Raw genomic sequence first — 20,730 nt, 5'->3', positions numbered from 1 at the left:
GAACAACCCCATGGTGATGAACTGGGTCGAATGAAACCTTTATCCATCAAATCTTGCAACTGAGTTTTGAATTCTGCTAACTCTTTTGGTGGCATTCTATAAGCTCTTCTGGATATTGGTGCTGTCCCTGGCTTGAGCTCTATTTCAAACTCCACATCACGGTCAGGTGGCAGACCAGGTAAATCTTCTGGAAACACATCAGGAAACTCACAGACCACTGGAGTGTCCTTGATTTCCTTGGCAGAGGTAGCACATACTCGCTCAATTGCTCTCTTAAGGGTAGGGAAGATGGATAAGAAGTTGAGACTTGCTATTAGGTAAGTCAACCTTGATGGTTCTATTTAAGGTGTCTATGACTGCACCTCTCTGGTTCATCCAGTTCATACCCAAGATCACATCTATACTTGGATCTTTTAACACTATCATGGATGTTGGAAATATATATCCACCCAAGTCTATTGGTACCTGATGTACCATTTCCTTAGTGCATAGTCGACCCCCAGGTGACTGTATAAAGAACTCATCTTTGGTTGCACCAACAGGTATATTATGCTTTTCTGCAAATGTTCTATTCATGAAAGTATGTGATGCACCAGAATCAAAAAGTGTAAGTGCTGGGTGTTGGGCAACAGGGAACATACCAAGCATCACTGGTTCTCCTTCAGGTATAGCTTCGGTTTGAGTGTGGAAAGCCCTTCCTGTTTTCTGAGTACCCTTACCCTTCTGATGGTTCTGTGCATTACCTTTGTTCTGATTTGCTTGCTGATTTCCAATTGGCCTTGGTGCATTGACATTTGGAACATTTTGCCTTGGGTATGGGAAATCATGAACGAAATGCCCACTCTTCCCACAATTGAAACAAAGATTGTTTGCAGCTTGTGGCACTGGCGGACGGATGGCAGGAACATTCGGCTGACGTTGAACATTGAACGGCATTGCCGGCCTTGCAAAACTCCTCTGCATATTCTGCTGCTGAGGCGGACGATAAGAAGGACGATAAGATGGGCGGAACTGCTGAGCTGGATGATATACGAGCCTCTGGCGCTTCTTGTTGCCGCCAGATGATCCGGACCCTGAGACTATCCCCTTCTTCTTCTTAGCCTCCTTATGCTTGCGGTTCTTTTCTTCACTAGATATAGCAACGTTCACTGCCTCGTGATAAGATATATTGCCACATGTTGTCATCATTGATTGGAGCTTTGTATTCAAGCCCCTCATGAAACATGCCTTCTTCTTTTCATCAGTGTTGACTTGATCAATTGCATATTGGGACAGATGATTAAACTTCCTAATATACTGCATGACTGGCTCACCCCCCTAACGGAGAGCTAAGAACTCCTCAAGCTTCATTTTCATAATTCCATCGGGAATGTAATGAGCCCTGAAGGCTTCCTTAAATTTTGCCCAAGTGATTCGGTGGCCGGCTGGTTGAACAGCCAGTAAGTTTGCCCACCAAACCCCTGCGGCTCCTCTCAGCTGCTGAGCTGCGAAAGCTGACTTCTGGGTTTTAGTACAGTTGATGAGACTGAACTTTTGCTCCATGGTGCGGAGCCAATCATCAGCTTCAAGAGGTTCATCAGCTTTTGTGAACACCGGAGGACGAGTATCTGTGAAGTCAACATATGTGGTTTCTTCTCTGTTGTTTCGACCACGTCCACGCTGACCAACATTCTGCTTCTGTGCTAACAGAGTTGCTGCATTGACCAATGCTGCAATTGCATCAGCCAAAGAGGGTGGAACTGGTGGTGCATTAGGGACATCATCCCCACCATGAGAAGAACTAGCTCCACGTGTGTTAGCAGGCATCTGTTTAAAACAAACCATACTTTGATTAACATTCTTACTTAATCATCATACATCATGACATGCATAACATATTCATCTTATTTATCATACAAGTCCGCTCTTGGGCAGGACTACTGAAACCACTATCTTACACAACTAACCATACTAGAGGTTTTCTGACTAACTAAGTTACAAAGTCAGAAGATCACACTATGTTACATTTTTTGCCTACTCAACCCCTAGTCATCATCCATGTCCGATCCACTTCCGTTACCATCCCCATCTGGAGCTGGAATTTTCGGCTCCACTGCTTCATCCTCGGAAGTGTCACTATCCACTTGGATGACAACTGGTTCTTCCTCTGCTGCTTCAAAAGCCTCGTGTGGGTTGAGGATATTATGCAGCAGGTGCACCTCCTCATGGAGGGTGTTGGTATAGGCCTCAAGATTGGCCACATACTCCTCCAGGTGGTCCAGACGAAATTCCAAGTGGATGTTGTCAGTGAGCATCAGGCGCATATCATGCTTCATGTGCCTGTAGGTCGTTGGAGAAGGAGGACCTCCGCTAGTGTCACTCCTGCTTCCGTAGCTGGAGTAATCACTGCTGCTGTCACTGCTGTCGCTGCTGTCGGAGGGTGGTGTATCCCTTGGTGCCAATTGGTGCCTTGGGACACGACCTCCGGCTGACTTGCGAGCTGTCTGGCGGGTACGAGCCATCTGCCAAAATATATATATATTGAATATTAGAACTATATATGTTCCAAGGTTAAGGGATAGAGTTTTATAATTAGGTAGACATATTACCTCTATTTATTAACAACTTTTAAGAGGGAAAGTTAATTATATGTTATCAATAATGATGCATGAAACGTACTTACGAACAAAGCATACATCAAACAAATAATTAACTTTAAATTAGTCACTTAGTATGAAAGTGAATAAACTTTATTTTCATAAATAGGGCAATATTATAATATTATAAGCATTGTTCCTTACATATAAATATCACCATAATTATACTAAGAACATATCCATTTAGATAGAAGGATTAGTCTAAAGAATGACTTGAGGCAAGTTAGAAGCATAAGACAAGCTTAGAAGCAATTTGGACTCAAACTAATTTGAAATTTAGTTTGACTCAAAAGCTTTTGAAGTTTTCAGAAATGAATACTGTTATACTTTCTAAGGGAAACCTGCTCTAATACCAGCTATGGCAGAACCTCCTAAATTAAGTGGCCCACATGCACCCATCTTTGTCTCAAAGACTTCTGATCGGCGTGCACGAGTTCCAAATGACTCAAGAAATCTGTCGGGTGTCCTCGGGAAACCCGAATCATCCACGTTGCATTCTTTTCAGGAATTCCCTCATTAAGCATCACAGTATTACAATATTTTAATAGATAAGATAAATCAGAGTAAAACCGGAAAGGTTATATAACATAGATTGAAACTTAGGTTCAAAGGTTACAAACCATAAGTATTTAGTACATAAAAGATTCGGAACTTTATTTTACATATACCATATGTCACACAACTTGTTTTACTTGCCTAAGGTCACACATCAGATTCGTCATCATCACTCTCTTCCACAAGAGTGAAGTAACAACGACCATCAAAAGGATGATCAAAAGGTTCACCTGCAACAAGGGTTAACAAACCCTGAGTACAAAAGTACTCAACAAGACTTAACCGACTAGAAAAGAGGTGAAAGCTCAGGTATGCAGGCTATAGGGATTCAAGGTAAGGCTTTAGCAAGATCAAAGCATTTCTTTTGCGTAAAAGCTTACTAAGAGTAAAACCTACTTTCAAATTTTAACTCAAGATCATCATTATGACTAACCAAAATTGTTATCAAACTTTCATAAGCAGACCACATCTTTCTTATACCAAAGATCCATTTATTACTACGGTGATGGGGTGAGGATTGAGGCTCCATATCCGAGGAAACACGGCGATTCGAATCGATTAAACCCAGCTGGGGATTCAGTACCACACGACATATGTAGAACTTAATCTTGCATATGTCAAACCGTTTCTATAGATCCTCCCATACAAGAATGGGTCCAGCGTCACCCGAGAGTGCAGTACACCACCATCCTACAGCCGATCTAGATGTTTCCCAGTCATCTCAGATCCGTAAGGTGGGTACACGCTACTCCCGCCATCTCTCCACTCCCAGTACGCGGTTGGTCGTTCTCAAGTATCGGAATAGCTATAGGTAAGGCTTACCACCACATGTGGGCTGTACTCAAAGGTCTCAATCACAGCAGGCCAACAACGATATGGTCCTATGTTGAGTAACATTACAACAAGACTCCATTCTTGAAATAAGTTACTATAATTATCATGTTATCTCAAGATTCATCATTTTCATAACATATGAACCATTTTAAAAGCACCTACTATCATCAAGGATAGGGTTTAATGTCCTGGGCTTGCCTTGGTGGGAAGGGAAGTCCGACAACTCAGAAAAACCAGGAAAACCAGATGGATTCACAAACTCAGAAGCAACCCACTGAAGATCAGATTCCTCCGGACCGTAGTCTACACGTAGAAGTGCATATGCATGATCAATGAGACACTCATGACATGATAAAGACAGGTTACATGTTCTTGGATGATAACAACAAACATAACTACCTCGAGTACAACTTTCCTTCACGGTATAGAAACAAACTTAGTTATCAAAGCATAGATTACTACTAAGCAAATTTTATCATCTTCATTAAGCAAGGTTGTGTAGCTATCAGGAAACAAAGATCATTTATATGAAAGAATCCATAACCAGGGAGCATATCATGCCAAGTAACCACTGGTTGTCAATCAATCCCAAAGATCAATCAAAACCTAAAATGATTAGGTTTTCTATTTATTTTATATATCATTTTTAAATAACCATTATTATGAAACATATCACACTTCATTAAACAGATCTAAAATTATTCATGAAGCTAGATAACAGTAACACAAGTTCATATGTCAAATTTCATGATTTTTGGATTTATACAGAAAGCTACATAAATCAATAAAGGTTCATTTATCAATTAAAACATGGATTTATTTATCATACCAAAGATGCTCAAAACACAAGTTTCATAATTTTTATATTAGCAAACGGATGATAACATTCAGCATGTAAAATATCACAGTTAAAAGAGCTATAGATTTATTATAGCAAAAATAACAAAAGCAATTACTGTTTATATCATATAAAAAGAAAAACTCAGGTTTTAGCCCTAACTGGTTTCAGCCCAGCACTAGCCCAGCTGAGCGGCCCGCTTCACGCGCCAAGCGGCCCAGCCGGATAAACACCCGCGCGCCCCGGCGTTTTTGCAAATAGATCCCTCGGCTTCTGCTAAACCAACCCACAGTCCAGACGACTGTTCACATGAGTCAAGGACTTCGCAACCAACCCCCTCCCCTTTCATATCTTCACAACCGCGAGGTCCCCGACGACCCAGCCGTCCAGAGCTTGGCACAAGCGGCGGCGCGGCTTACGCCGGCCAATTCCGGCCACCCTGAACCAAACTGAAGCGAGCACGAGCACCAGCATGCAACCTGCAACCGAAAGAGATACTTTGCCCCACCTCTATTGCTCCGATGAGGTCCGGCCACACGCGGCGGCGGACACGGCCACGGCGGCGCTTACGCAGGCGACTGGGAAACAGCAACGGCAAAACGGAGAGGTTGCGGACGACTAGAAACTCACCCTGAGCGTGCTGAAACGGAGAGAAGGAGCGGAGAACAACCGGGTGATACTCGTCCACGCGACCAGTGAATCCGGCGGCGAGCTCCGACGGAGAAGATGACGTTCCGGCGACACCTGTGAAGCAACGGAGAAAAGGACGAGCCGATGAGCATGTGGGCATCATGACGGATCAGAAATAAGAGAAGTAGAGAGCATAGAAGTGCCCGGATGGCCTGACCACGGCGGGCTTGATCATGGTGGCACTCTGTCGCCGGCGGAAAGGAAAACGATGAACCCCGGTGCTCTGGTGCGAAAGAGAAAGGAAGGGTGGGTTCTAGAGATGCGCAAGGAGGTAACAAAGATATGCCCATGGTGAATTTGGATATGGATCAACCGTTGCGGTGAATTTTGGATTTGGACGAGGCGGCGTCCTTCGGTGCACCGGTGGCAAAATGACGTCTGTGAGAGCAAGAGAGGAAGACACGTCGCGCTCCACTTCGCCAGCAGCTGCTTACCTTTGCCACGGACTCGATCATGTGTTTGGACGAGGTAAAACGGTGACCTTGCGCTGGCAAACGCCAATCCAAATCTGGCTGTTCACCGCCATGAACAGGGACTGGAACATATCCACCTTTTCCCCATTATGCACTTTCTCTAATTATGAAATTACTTTGGATTTTTGAATAGAAGATGAAAATATATCAAAATATCAAATGCTCAGAATAAAGTTCTGAACATCTTTTATTTTTGCAACATATATAAAATATGCTTAGATTTTGAATTAGGGTTTGAAAACCAAAAAGAGGCATAAAGGGTAAAACTGTATTTTTAAAATTACTTTTGATTTCGTATGAAAACTTGAAAAACGTTATACATCAAAGTTGATCCTTATCACAAATGGAGCAACTTTGCTTTTTGAAGCATTTCCAAATTCTTTTTAGATTTTGAACTATGCAAAAAGGGACCAAATATGATTTTTAAATTATTTATTTGAATTTCAACCAAATTTGGAATTATAACTCAATGATGACTTGAGACATGTTCAAAATACACCTTTGAGACATAATACCAAGGTTTGGTCCAAAATTCAATTATTATATATGAAAATTACCAAAATACCCTTTTGAGCATAAAAACACTATTCACATAACATGAAAGCATAACTAGGGTTTCAAACTTAAACACACCTTATCAACTAAGCACAAGCATGAGAAATTAAACTTGTTTTTAGTGAATGCATATTCAGGTTATCAACTTAGATGAAAGACCAGTGCATATGATGACATGTTAGGTTTTAGTCTGCTTAACACTAGAGTGTTACACTTGTCTTGGAACTTCTGGTCTTTACTGATTTGCCGAATTGCTGATACAACAACAAAAGATTTGCAAGTACAAGTGTGACTGGGAGTTGATGAAATTCTTGTTGGAATAGTAAAATTTACCGATGATGTTCCCATAGCAGTAGATGTGTCCTGAAATAATTATGTAAGTATGGAATGGAATTGGTATAAGTTGGATAAGTCAAGAAACTACCTTGAAAGCTTGAGCAAGAGCAGTAGCGGCTATCGATGGGGATGTCTTCACTCGTCTGGTGGTAATTTTCTTGAAACGCACACGCCGGTGCATTAAAGCCGCCAAGCTTGGTGCGTTGTTACCGATCAGAGAGATCGGGCCCGATGGAAGGAGTTTGATCGGCCTTCCGCTCCTGCTGACTGTCGGTGGTGTGTCATCGACCTATGCAAAATAGAGGGAGTAAGTTACCGATAAGAGTAAAAACAATAAAATTGAAGCATCGGTTGAAAACTTACAGCATTATCGGGAACATTATACGCAGAGTCAATCATACCGCGGTATGTAAGGGCCGATCTGCAGAACAAGTGCACTTTCCATTCTGCCCACCATTGTTTGTACGCTTGGGCGATGAAAAGAACTGGGATCCAGGCCGGTAGGTCAATGTCTGATGTATCGGCATTTGGTCGGAGTTGAGCTATTCTAATCCATTCAAGGTCGCTGGTGATAATCTCCCTTGGTTTCACCACATCGGCGTAACAGAGCGCAATCGGCAGTTGCCAAAAAGCCAATTGGTGAGCCAATGCTGATGGATTGTAGAACTCATAGGTAAGGTTGGAAGCTTTCCCACTGCCAAAGAAATTCACCGGTATAGCTCTCGGAGTGATGATTGCCATCATCAGATCATGGTCCTTGTTGAGAGCATTGTCAAAAGGATGAAAAGTCAGGCGAAATCAGGTATCTGGATCTTCATAAGGCATCCATGCCCGTTGTTCTTTGGTCAGACCCTCATGAAGAGTCTGAAAGAATCGGCTAACCTGGTCTTGATTGCCACCGGTACCAGGCAGAACTATGGCAGCTTCACCGTAGTTTAGAGGGGGACGAGTTGCCGATTCTTCTTCATCTAACTCGTGATCTTCGGCTATGTCTCTGGGGAAGCACTGTGCAAAAAGGTTGAATTCAAGGCGCTTGTGCATACGGACACTGAGCCACATGTTGATAAACCACCAGGGTCCCCCTAGTTTGCTGATGGACTGGCCTAGCAAGAGTTTCTTAGCTAACTAATGAAGGAGGTGATAAACAGCACCGAGCAAGTATCAGCCAAGAGGAAATCGGCCACCTTTGGCTAATTTCTCTACTGCCGATAAATAGATAGAGGTTGGTCCTACCGATCGGCCAAAGAACACAAACTTATCCAACCACATGTTCAGAAAAATTGCCTGCTCCCTCTCCCCGACAGGTCCTGTTTTTCGGTACTTCTGAATATATCCAGACCAACCGCTGATAGCGCGAGTTTCTACTTTAGAAATGGGCTTGGTGTCAAACAGGTGACTGCTATCGGCAGTGGATATGTCTTAGCCGGTGAGCATGAATACATCGGCAAGAGTTAGTGAAGCAGGGCCATGGCCGAATACAAAAGCATTGAGTGTGTCTGACCAAAAATACGAGGCAGCTATCAGCAGTGACTCGTTTCTCTCCATATCGGCAAGAGATAATCTGATGCACTGGTCTAATTTCCTCTCACCCCACTGGACTTCTTTTGAATGACTGACTCTCAGGAACCAGTCTTTCCATCCCTTGGTGGGACTGGGCCAAGAACGAAAGGCATCTTTCCCCAGATCTAAGGAAAAGTTTTCGGCTCTAAAGGGAATTCTATTTGTCTCTGCGTTTATTAGATCGGTGGGATCTGGATTTCCTAACGGGCCGAGACATTGGAAGTGAGGTTGATCGGTAGGAATTATAATCTTATCGGCCAGATCCTAAAAGTTTTGAGGATAAAAGAACAAAAATAATAAAAGGTGTATTTAGTAAAAGAAATCGCGGATGATCAAGAGTATAGCAAAAATACGAAAAGAAGGAGGATGGTAGATTGACCACAGGGACGACGAAGTTGGTAGCCATTTTCTCGTGAGGAAGAAGGTCGAAGACTTGGAAGATTGGTGAAGGAGGTTCTTGCTGAACTTCTTGGAGTTTTTGGGCAATGCCGCCGCCGGGAAGGTGGATTGTGGGCTCTAGAATGATAAGATGGAGAAGGAGTACCGGAGAAGAAAGTATTTATAGGATAAAGCGGGCAAGGGCAAATCTGACTTATCTCTTTGCCGTATCCGTGAAATCTGAGGGTGTTCAGGTGGATATGATAACTGTTCGAACGATAATCAACGGATTGCGCAGGTGATTTGACAGCAAGCGGTCATGACTTTGAAGATATTTTACTCTGCAAGATCGTCTGGTCGGCCCATCGGCAGTTCTCTCTAACGGTAATATTGCCGATGAGCGTGTAAGTAATTGCGGAGAGGCATCATTACTGCGGAGAATTTTGGAGCATTAATGATTTTATACTCTGAAATTGGGGGGCATGTGTTGACACTGTTTTTGGACACGTATCTTTTGATACGTATATGGAGTTAATGGGATGTGGATCGGCAGATGGAGTAGTGGTGACCAGTCTGCAGGGAAGTTGCCGATGAAGGTGGTTGCCGATGGGGAGACAACCAAATATGGCCAAGTCCAGAAGTGATGGTATATTCGTGCCGATGACCAGTGCCAGTATTTGCCGATGGCCGTAACAGGTAGTCTGCCGATGACTCTGGAGGAAAGCGTGGAAGTTGCCGATTGATTCGTGGTGGTGTCCCGATCAGTTACGGGGGTAGTTTAATGTTTTCCTTAGTTATTAGAATTTGTTTTGTATACGGTTTCCGTTTAATTTATAATTTGAGTCCTAGTCATGTCTGGTTGTATCTCTTTGGGCAGGGTATAAATGTAGACCTTAGGGCAATGTAATGAGACATCTATCAATCAATCAATCACAAGTTTTTACTCATATTCCAGCATCTACTTTTTTGACGACTTCATCATATTTTTCCTTTTTACTATGAGTTCTTAGGAATTCGTCGACTCAAGCTCGGTGTGTTCTCAAGTTCCGCGTGAGCACCTCTTGGCCGTGACATCCGGGCGCATCGCTGTTGTCGAGACCAAAGTGTTCAAGTTACCACCTTTGTTGATTGCAAGGTCAAATCGGCTGGCACACCATAACATTTAAACCGGGTATTAGCCCTTTGTGTTTGCAGATCAGCTTTTGCACCAACAAAAAGAATAGTTGACCATTAGACAAAATATAGAACTTGATGAGTGTAACAAACTCTGTATTCATGACTTTTCCATTTGCGACAATCTAGGGTTCGGTCAAAGGGTGTGTTCATCAAGATATATATTTTTATATGATAAATAGATTTTTTATTTGATGAAAACAATACCCTACTAGCATTCCGAGTAATAAATAACAAAAATAAAAAGTTTAACGTCAATATGATGTGAAAATAGATTTCCAGTTCATTGGATATAGTTTTTGTAAATTTATTGGAATAATATATTTTTGCATTAACAAAATACTAAACATTTCTTACGAAATCATTGCAAATTATAAAAATACAGTAAGATATTTAAGGTTAAAATTTTTCATGTGTACATTAAAAAAAATTACAATATATGTCACTGTTTAAAAAATATTATGCAAAATATTTAATGTACTATACAATTTATAATATAAACTATATATATAAACAATTGAAAAATCCTAAACTAAAAGACAGGGCCTTAGCACCGGCCCATAGTGGGAACCGGTGCTAAAGGGTCACCCTTTAACACCGGCTCGTGTTACCAGCCGGTGCTAAAGACCCTTTAGCACCGGTTCCAGCCACGGGACCGGGTGCTAAAGGGTCTGCCCCTATATAAGCCACAGGCGCCCTGGATCTGAGCAGTTGCCTTCGTCTTCGTCGAGCAGAGAGCTCCGCCGCCGCCATCCAGCGCCGCCCGTTTGTCTCCCCAGCGCCGCCGCCGCCATCTCCAGTGCCGCCGCAGCGGCTATCTCCACCGGAGCCCGCCGCCACCGGCCATCTCCTTCAACGAACTCCGGCCGCCACGATCCTACGTATATTCATCGATCTATATATATGCATGAATGCCAACAGTTTATATATATAGACTAAAATTGTATATATGAATTATATATATATATATATGAATACCAACAGTTTCGATGAATAATATGTTATATATATATATATATATCTTATATATATACATCTTATATATATGTATATATATATATTATATAAAATGTTTTGAATTGTTTTAAATGTATATATATAGTAGTAGTATTTTAGTCTCTAATATATATTAATGTTTGTACTATTATTCTTATATTATTTTGTAGTATTGTTTTTTAGTATATTATTGTAGTGTGTTACTTGGCTTAAAAGATTCTAGTGTATACATATACTATTATTGTTTATACTATTATTCTAGTATTATTTTTAGTATTATTTTTAGTATATTATTCTAGTATATTACTTGGCTTAGAAGACTTTTTAGTATATTATTCTAGTATATTATGAATTGTAGTGTTTTGAATTGTTATGAAATATATTGTGCTGGTATATTATTCTAGTGTTATTGTCCGTATTATTTTTTTAGTATTATTTTTTAGTTTGGAGCACTCTAGCACTTATATTATTCTTGTATTATTTTGTAGTATTAATTTTTTTAGTACATTATTCTATGTGCAAGTGTATTACTTGGCTTAAAACATATACTATTATTGTTTATACTATTATTCTAGTATTATTTTTGAGTATATTATTCTAGTATATTACTTGGCTTGAAAGACTTTTTACTATATTATTCTAGTATATTTTGAATTGTAGTGTTTTGAATTGTTATGAAATATATTATGCTAGTATATTATTCTAGTGTTATTGTGCGTATTATTTTTTTAGTATTATTTTTTAGTTTGGAGCACTCTAGCACTTATATTATTCTAGTGTTATTGTTCGTATTATTTTTTTAGTATTATTTTTTAGTTTGTAGCACTCTAGCACTTATATTATTCTAGTGTATTTCTTATCTTATATAGAATATATATATATGTATGGTTGCAGACATAGAAATGGCCGACCGTCCACACGATGATCCTGAATATATGGAAGATGCCATTCAAAATATGATTGACGACGGTAGTCAGTACTTTATTGATTACAACGAGATCATGCAAGGCAATCTGACTGAGCAACAAGAGGGCAATGCCCCTGAGAAACAGGGCAATGCGCCTGAGAAACAACTTGTCGTGCAACAAGAAGTAAATACCGGCGAGGTGTGTAAATGTAAACATATACAATGTATCTCTTACATTAGGTTTTAGACTTACTTGGTTATTAATTTAGTATTTTTGTTTCTATATCTACGTGTAGCCTTCTGGATCGACCTCTACAGGGAGAAGCGTACCTCCACGAGGGCCAAAGAAGCCGTTGGAGGGCCGCTATGTAATCTCCGAGTTTGAGATAGCTACAGGCAGACCACTTGGGGAACATGCAAATAAATATGTTAGTCACTGTAGATACCTTGTGAGAGATCAAATACCGATTAGTGCTCGTGAATGGAGAGAGAAGCGAGGTGCTCCTGAAATCAGTTTTGTCTCTGATCGTGACAAGGAGTTAGTTTGGAAAGCCGTCATGGACGTTTTCACCTTCGACACCAATGATGAAGAGTTGAAGGTGCGAATTTATGACGGGACTCTGAAGAAGATGGCGGTACTGTTCCAGAATTGGAAGAAGTCTTTGTACAATAAATTTGTCAAGAAAAACGAGGCTCCAAATTTCAACCTCAAGCAATATGTAAAGCTGAGGGCCTTCTGGGATGACTTCGCGCAGTACAAAACATCAGAAGAGAGCCAGGAACAAGCCATTAGAAACAAAGAGAATTCAAGTAAAAAGAGATACCACCATCATATGGGATCAGGTGGTTATAAGAGTGCTGCTCCCAAGTGGGACCGAATGGAACAGGAGATGCTTGCTTGGGGGTCACACCCGATACAATAGCAAAGAGTTGGAGCGAGCGCTCCAAGCATTAGTTCTACGGTCATGGGGGAAGCGTGGACCCAGACACTGGTGCGCAAGTTTGGGACCAAGAAATCTCTAGAGCAGCAGAGAGACTGGTCCGTGCACGAGAGGCGGTTCAGTTTGGTGAGTTCAGGCCTAACGAGAACTCTAATAATCCATAATCGACCAGTACCTCGTGGATATGCTAGCGCCTTGGTTGATATGGTTGAGAAAGGTTGTGGCAATGTGCTTCTAGAAATAGAAGGGGGTGACGGAGAGAAGACCTTAGGTGAAGCTGAGAAGACGATTATTTGTTGGCGCAAGCGCTTCATAATTATTCTTCACCATATGTTTGTGCGTGATTTTACTTCTTATATTATTTATTATGTATTGAATTTAAAAAAGTTTGATGACAAAACTTGTAATTGTTTTCTTTGTAGGGACTCCTCCAACCTAAGTCCAGTTCTCTCCCCAGCGCGTCATAGTGCTGCGGGCGGTGACAATGCTGGATCTCCTCCAACACCTGCGGCGGCCACACCGACCCCGCCACCGCCTCCACCACGGTCTCCACCTCCTCCACCGAGGTCTCCAACTCCTCCACCGCGTTCTCCAACACCGAAAAGATCAGCCCCACCACCTCCACCGCCTACACCGCCCTCTCCAAAGAGTACACGGTCGGTCCCCTCGCCTCCAAAGCGAGGTAGTCAGAAGGAGTCCGCCCAAGAACGACCGAAGTCATCGGTCCCACCTCCAAAGAAGGCTGCCTCAGCCAAGAGAGCTAAGACACTAGAAAAATTACCTTACGAAAAGAGTGAAGAGGAGGTAATTGCTGCATCTAAAGCTGAGGTGAAACAATTTTTGATAAATTGAAGGAGGATAGAAAAAAACGGCTAAACACAGAAAAGACGTACTTTTATGTAAAGCCATCGGAACTGAGGCAGAAGGTGGCGGACCAGCAAAAGAAGCAACATGAAGCTCAGAAAAAGCCAGCACTTTCGGACTATGAGCGGTCTCTGGTCAAGTCTTCACAGCCTAGAAAGAGAGTAGGAAAGGAGGTCCCACAGCTCGGAGAAGTATCAAAACTGGTGCCCCCTTTGATTGTGCCAAATCAATACGGCTCAAATGAAGACTTGATGCCAAAAAAATCCTTAGCAGTGTCTGAGCTAGACTCGCTTGAGTGTTACTTTGGACAGAGCGGTTTAAATATGGAAGAAATTGCCGCCATTATTGGATGCCAAACATTTGAAAAAGTTGAGGTAGTTGATCCATGGAGGGCAAGATATGAACCGGGCAGGAGTCTATTCGACCCTCAGCGTTTACATGAGCTCGGCACACAAATGTTTGCAATAAAGAAATGGTGCATTGAGGCATCTAAAAGGGGAGAGAATTGGATTTTTGTTCGTATTAGACAACATCACTACTTTTGTGGAGATGACCTCATATACGTGCTGTTCGAAGAATTGCACCAATTATGTCACCTCGACGCTCTTGACAAATCTCTTGTCAGCTGCTTTTGTCTGTAAGTATTTCTTTCTTTTTATTATACTTCTAGCTTCATTAATTACATGTATATAATCCTTACACACTTAGGATTTTTATGTATATATGAGAGAGCTCAGAATCAGAAATGACAATAGTATTGGATTCGTTGACCCTTATATTGTTTTCAAGGCTCCGCACGCAGTGTGGACAGCAGCTCATGAGATAGAAGTCTGCACCAATCTTATGAGGTTCTTTGTGAATCAAAAAGAAAAACAAAAAATACTCTTCCCCTTCAACTGGCCCTTCTCGACCGGTTCTTATGAGGTCCCGTAAGGGCAGCACCGGCTTGTGAATCGGTGCAACAGGCCCTTCTCGACCGGTGCTAATGCCTGAACGTGTGGCAGTGTACAAATGCAACCATTTGTAAGGGTGGCTCGTGTTACCAGCCGCCCTTCGTAATCACGAAGCCTAGTGTTGATGGGAAACCCACTGTAAGGACGGTTGCATAACTAGCCGCCCTTACGGTGGAACACTATGCCAAAACAACACAAAGGAGACACCTCAACAGTGACTCAGAACTTAAACGCGTCACTAATAAGTATATTAGTGACGCGGGTGAATGAAGCATGTCGCTGCTAAGTTTTTGCCCATGCCCTAAGAATAAGACGCGTCACAAATGAGAAGGAATTAGTGACTCTTCTCAAGAAAATGCGTCACTAGTAATAGATGTGACGCGTTTGAACTACACGCGTCACTGATATATGGCTGTATCAGTGACTCTTTCCAACGAAATGCATCACTAGTAATAAAAGTGACGCGTTTTATGTAGACGTGTCACTGATAATGAGAGATATTAGTGACTCGTCCTAACAAAACGTGTCACTAGTATTAAAAGTGACGTGTAATGTTCAAACATGTCACTCATATTCATACATACTAGTGACTCTTCTTGTTGAGCCACGTCACTGACTAACTGGCCTGAAAATTAACAAGATGAATGATTTTCTAGCCGCAGCAATCAGTTTCCTAGGCACGTCCTCCAAACAAGTCGTCACCGGAGACATCAAAAACAAAAACAAAAAAAATACATATAGACTAGATGACATCGCGTGTAACTATAAATAAAAAACATATAAAAAGAAATTAAAAATGTATAAACGTAAAAAGATAAGAAAATAAGAAATAAAAATGAAAAATAAGTAGAAGAAAGGAAAAGAAAAAATAAAAATAAAAAAGAAATTAATTAAATAAAATAAATATAGTAAAAGAATAAAAGAACATGAAAAGAATGACAAAAGTCCAAAAAAGGAAAAAGGAAAAATGAATGAAAGGAAGGAAAAAGAAAAGTAAAACATACAATATAAAAAATAAAAATAGAAAAAGAAAAAACAGAATAATAAAAAATCACAAAAAGGAAAATGAAAATTAAAGTAAAGGAAAAAATAGAAGATAATAAAAAAAGGAATAAAATATGGAAAAATGAAAAATAATAAAGAATAAAAGATGACGAGAATAGTATAACAAAACTAAAAATAAAAGATAAAATATAATAGAAAAAGAAATAGTAAAAATGAATGAAAAGAAAAGAAAAAGGAAATAAAAAAAGAAACGTTTTCTTTGGTGCACATGTCTTAGAGCATCTCCAAGGGTTTCGCATTTGAGGTTTGCATTTGAGTAATTTGCCAAAAAGCTCCAAAAGAGGTATCCAACGGTTTTGCATTTGGAGTCTGCAATTTGGGCAACTTGGCAAATGAGGGAGCAAACTTGGCAAAAATGCCAAGCTGTGGATGACTTTGCAAACCCGATCGCGCGAGCAAAGTCACGCACGAGAAAAGCGCGTGCGCCTGGAGAACTTCTATTTTTATTCTTTGCCAGGTCCAAATGCCAATTCCCATAGACATGGCCTAGTTTTATCGCAAATAGCAACAAATGCCAAGTCAATTTGCCAAAACCTTTGTAGATGCTCTTACCAGCCATTGGTCAGTGCGTATGTGAGCGGCTCCACGCGTTGGAAGGGAGCCAAGGTTTCCGCAAACTTCCGCGATCCCGCAGCCGCCTCTCCCACGCCGTCCCTGTCTCATCCCCCACCGTCGCACCTCCCCTCTTCTGCCGCCACAGCACCTCCGCCCTCCCCCCCCCCACCGTCGCACCTCCCCTCTTCTGCCGCCACAGCACCTCCGCCCTCCTCGGTTCCCCCAACCGCGACGACACCACAGAAGCCAGATCTGGTTGGAGGAGGCCAGCCGAAGAGCAGGCGCTGGGCACGGCACTCGATAGATCTGGCTTGCATCAAGGTCTGTGGCAGCGTCCGGCGAGCGTGTGCGGAGGAAGATCCATGGAGCTCCCCTCCCCCGTCTCAGCACAAGCCGCGTTGCCTCGTCTCCTCCATGCCACACATGCTGCGCTCACCCCCACCTTCCCTTCTCTTCTCCAGCAACTCGGATCCCACATCTGCGGCACCAGCGAGCTCCCCCGATCAGTCCTCTGCTTCCTGGAGCTCAGCACGTAGGTGGGTCCAGTGAGTTGTGCAGAGGGTCTGGTTGTGCGTGTGCCCGCTGGCGTCGTGCGGGCAGATCCATGGAGCGGCTACTGGCTCAAGTTTGGATTCCATAGATTTACCATTTTGGTTTAAGGTTTCAGGTCTAACTATCAATGGTTCAGGAGAGAAAAGGTCCTAAAGTTAGGTAATTTTGATCCCGTTCAGATTTAGATTTTGTTTCAGCAGTGTCTATTCTATTATCATTTTCTGCTGATTTATTTAGTATATACTAATTCATTTTGCCTCGAGGAAATAGCTTGCTGAATCATAGAATTTTTAATTCTAAGATAATTCATTACTACTTTTCTAGGTGTGTGCTGCTATCAAAGTTAAGGCATCAGTCATCATTTGCTTCACCTATTCCGAGTGGGCTGCAATGTATATACAAATATATATTGCTTGTACAGGGCTGCAAGGTGATCTTACTTGTTCAATTATTACAAATGTTCTTGTTTCCACATCTATAGCTTTGCTCTTCACTTTAATCATGTAGTCATGCATCTTAGGAATAAATAATAATTACTTAGAAACACTGCCCTTCATATTAAGACCATGGATAATAATTACTTAGAAACACTGCCCTTCATATTAAGGTACTTGGGAAGAGCAAGAACCATGTAGACTAATAACTCCTTGAAAATTCAGTTCCATTTAGTATGTCTGGAAATCACTTGTAGGGTTTGCTAATATGTGGATGACAGCAGCAGAAAGGCACCTTTAAGATCCTGGCTTAATTAACAAATACTTTATTAGTACATGATACAGATCACATGGCCCAACTGGATTATTGTCGAACTGGTAGCTGATTACTTGGACAACCTTCCTGTTTTGTTTTTGTGGGTACATCTAGTTTTGTGTTTTGTGGAAACCTAAAGAGGGCTTTCGCTAAGCCTCCACATATGAATTTACTAATATGCTTGTCTTTTATGCAGTGAACAGAGGTGCAAGAATTTTGAAATTGATGGAGACAATGCAAGAAGGGCAAGGGAACATATGTACCTTCGAAAATAAATGGTATGCCTTGGCTTGTGAATGTGTCCTTATATTGTTTGACTCTTGGGAGGAGCTGCTAGCTTTTGAGTGAAGAGCTGATACATTTCTGGGATGAACATTGGGTAGTTGTATCTTGAATCCATGTGAGACTTACTAACTGATGTCTTGGTTACTAACTATAGAGCCCCTTAGCTATATATCTTCCAATATGTTCTATTTCAGAAAACACCTCTTCTCTAGAATTGAGATCTCTTGGTTCAATTATTTTGAATCCTATTATGTGCAATTATTGTCCTACATTATTATCAGCACATAGAATAGAAAATTGAAAACTAAGTAGAGACAGCATCCTACATGCAAGTAGCAGCACATAAACAGCTTGGCTCTTATACATCTCAATTGAGCCACAATAGTAGCTAAGCATCAAATTTAAAGAACAAATTTTAGTCTTGTTTGGAATTTAAATTTGGCTGTTGTTATAGCCCATGTCACAATAGGACAGGACTTGGATATATTTTCTTACAAATTAAATGGTCTGACAAGGTTAAGCATTGAGAACTGTATGAGACAGGTGTAGACATAATTTCCTACTAGTTTAGTTTGTGATGGCCTCTTAGTACTAGTCAGTGCATAACTATGTGAGACATATTGTAGGTGGTACTTCTTGTGCAGTATATAGGTGGTACTTCTTGTGCAGTAAGAATATGAATCAGTACGTAGTCTCTGATTATATAAGTAGTATGAGCTAATTCTTGGTAAACTATTTTTTTACAAATATGCACACATCGGACCATGCAGATTTGCACTGGACCTACATAATTGGGTGAGCATGTCTTTTTATTTGGTACTGTACTCTAGTGATAGATGAATAGCTAGGGTTGTCAATGGTCACTATCATATTATAGTGTTCATTGACACTAAGTATATTTGTCACCGGAGATCATCCACTACCCGTTGTTTTGTAGAAATTGAGTACAATGACATTTCTTACATTTATTATGTCTTTATGTTTTGTTGTAGCCTATGAGTAGTTGGCCTACATTAAGCTGAGAGGAAAGGAACTAGCTAGGACATATATGTATTGCCATTTTTTATTTATTTCTATAAAGCAACCATCACATTTCCACAATTCTAGTGTATTATGTAATCACTTATGGTTTAACAGACTTGTATTTTGATCATGAGAACTTTCTGTGTACCATGAAGTGTGAACTATGTATAATGATATTTTATATTGTACTGTATATTGTGTTGTGCCAAGTTTTCTTTTTGACCAAAGTTCTATCTTAACACAGGAATTTGAAGAGTTGACAAAGCCCATCGATGTGCACATGATTAGAGAAAGAGTTCTTAGTGGGCCATGTTCTTAGTGGCACAGGTCATCAACAAGAAAGGAGAGTTCTACCCTCCTAGTTAACCATCAGTTAATATGGGTCGAGTGATGTAGTGTGTGACTGAATAAGTTAAGTCCAATGTTGTGATGGATTTCGAACAATCTGTGAATCTGTCAATGAATTTGATATAAAAAATGTGGATCTGTTAAACTTGAAATCTATTTGAAGAGCTTTTGTTATGAACATGTAGTAATGTATTGATGACTTTCATATGTATGTGCTGTGAACATTGTGGTATGTGGCTTTAATATGGCTCTGATGGCTTTCAGACTCGTCACTATTATGATCATGCGCGTCACTTGTTTATTGCTATTAGTGACATGATGGGTTGATATGAGTCACTAATATCTAATTATTAGTGACGCATATTGTCAGTACGTGTCGCTCTATCTCCTTATTAGTGACGCGTGTTCTCATTATGTGTCACTCATATATCGTTACTAGTGATGTGTATCCTCAATACGAGTCACTGATATGCCCTTATTAGTGACGCGGTTTATCTATACGTGTCGCTGGTATATTCATATCAGTGACGCGGTTTATCAGTACGTGTCGCTGGTAGATTCATATCAGTGACGCGTTTTTACACGTCACTAATTTGTCCACCTCCGAGACGCAATAAAAGTGACGCGTCCTTTCCGCGTCACTAATGACCCTCTAGCTGCGTCACTAATTAGCTTTTCTGGCATAGTGGAAGTCTGCTAGCTCTTAGAAACCATTTTTCACGTAGTGTAGGGAAGGCCATCGGCTGCCCCGAGCTACACGGCCAGGCAACCAGGTTGGGGGCCAAACCACCGGGAGCCGCGACTAGGGAGGGTTGGGCGATGTCGCCACTAGACCACTAGGAGCCACGGCATAACCAACAAGCTAGGCGAAATCGACACCTTCTAGCTCTCCATCCATCGAGCACCAGGCGGGAAAATGGGTGACGTGCACCAGGCTGTGGAGGAAAGGGGCGGCGTGCACCAGGCTGGGGAGGGAAGAAGGGGCAGTGTGCACCAGGGCGAGCGGGCCGCCGGCGGAGTAAGAGCACAAGCTCGTGTGTTGCGTTTGTCGTCTCCATACAGCCGGGCAGATGAACCGATGGCCGGGTAGATGAATTGATACATCCGAATAAGCAGATGGGTAATACAGTCCATACTGAAAAAATATATGTATTTGAGATGAGAAATATGATTAAAGCTATCAAAATGTCATGGAAAACAAACTGTCAATGTTTTGGATGTCATTTTAGGGAAGCCAACGTTAGAAATCCTATAATAACAAAGCCACATGTTTAAATCCTATAATAGCAATTATCTCACCATACAGTAGTTTTACTATAAAACTACATCTCAGGGCTCTAAACTAGAACAGATGGACCTTTTTGGTACGCTGACTTCTCCTGAAATATAAGGCTTTACTGGAAAAGGTATAATAGGTCTTGGATTATGTTTGGTGTATATAATATGTCATTTGTAATTGCAAC

Source organism: Sorghum bicolor, chromosome 5 (genome assembly GCF_000003195.3).
Source record: "Sorghum bicolor cultivar BTx623 chromosome 5, Sorghum_bicolor_NCBIv3, whole genome shotgun sequence".
Lineage (NCBI taxonomy): Eukaryota > Viridiplantae > Streptophyta > Magnoliopsida > Poales > Poaceae > Sorghum > Sorghum bicolor.
The sequence above is the reverse complement of the archived record's forward strand: the minus strand, read 5'-3'. Positions refer to the sequence as shown.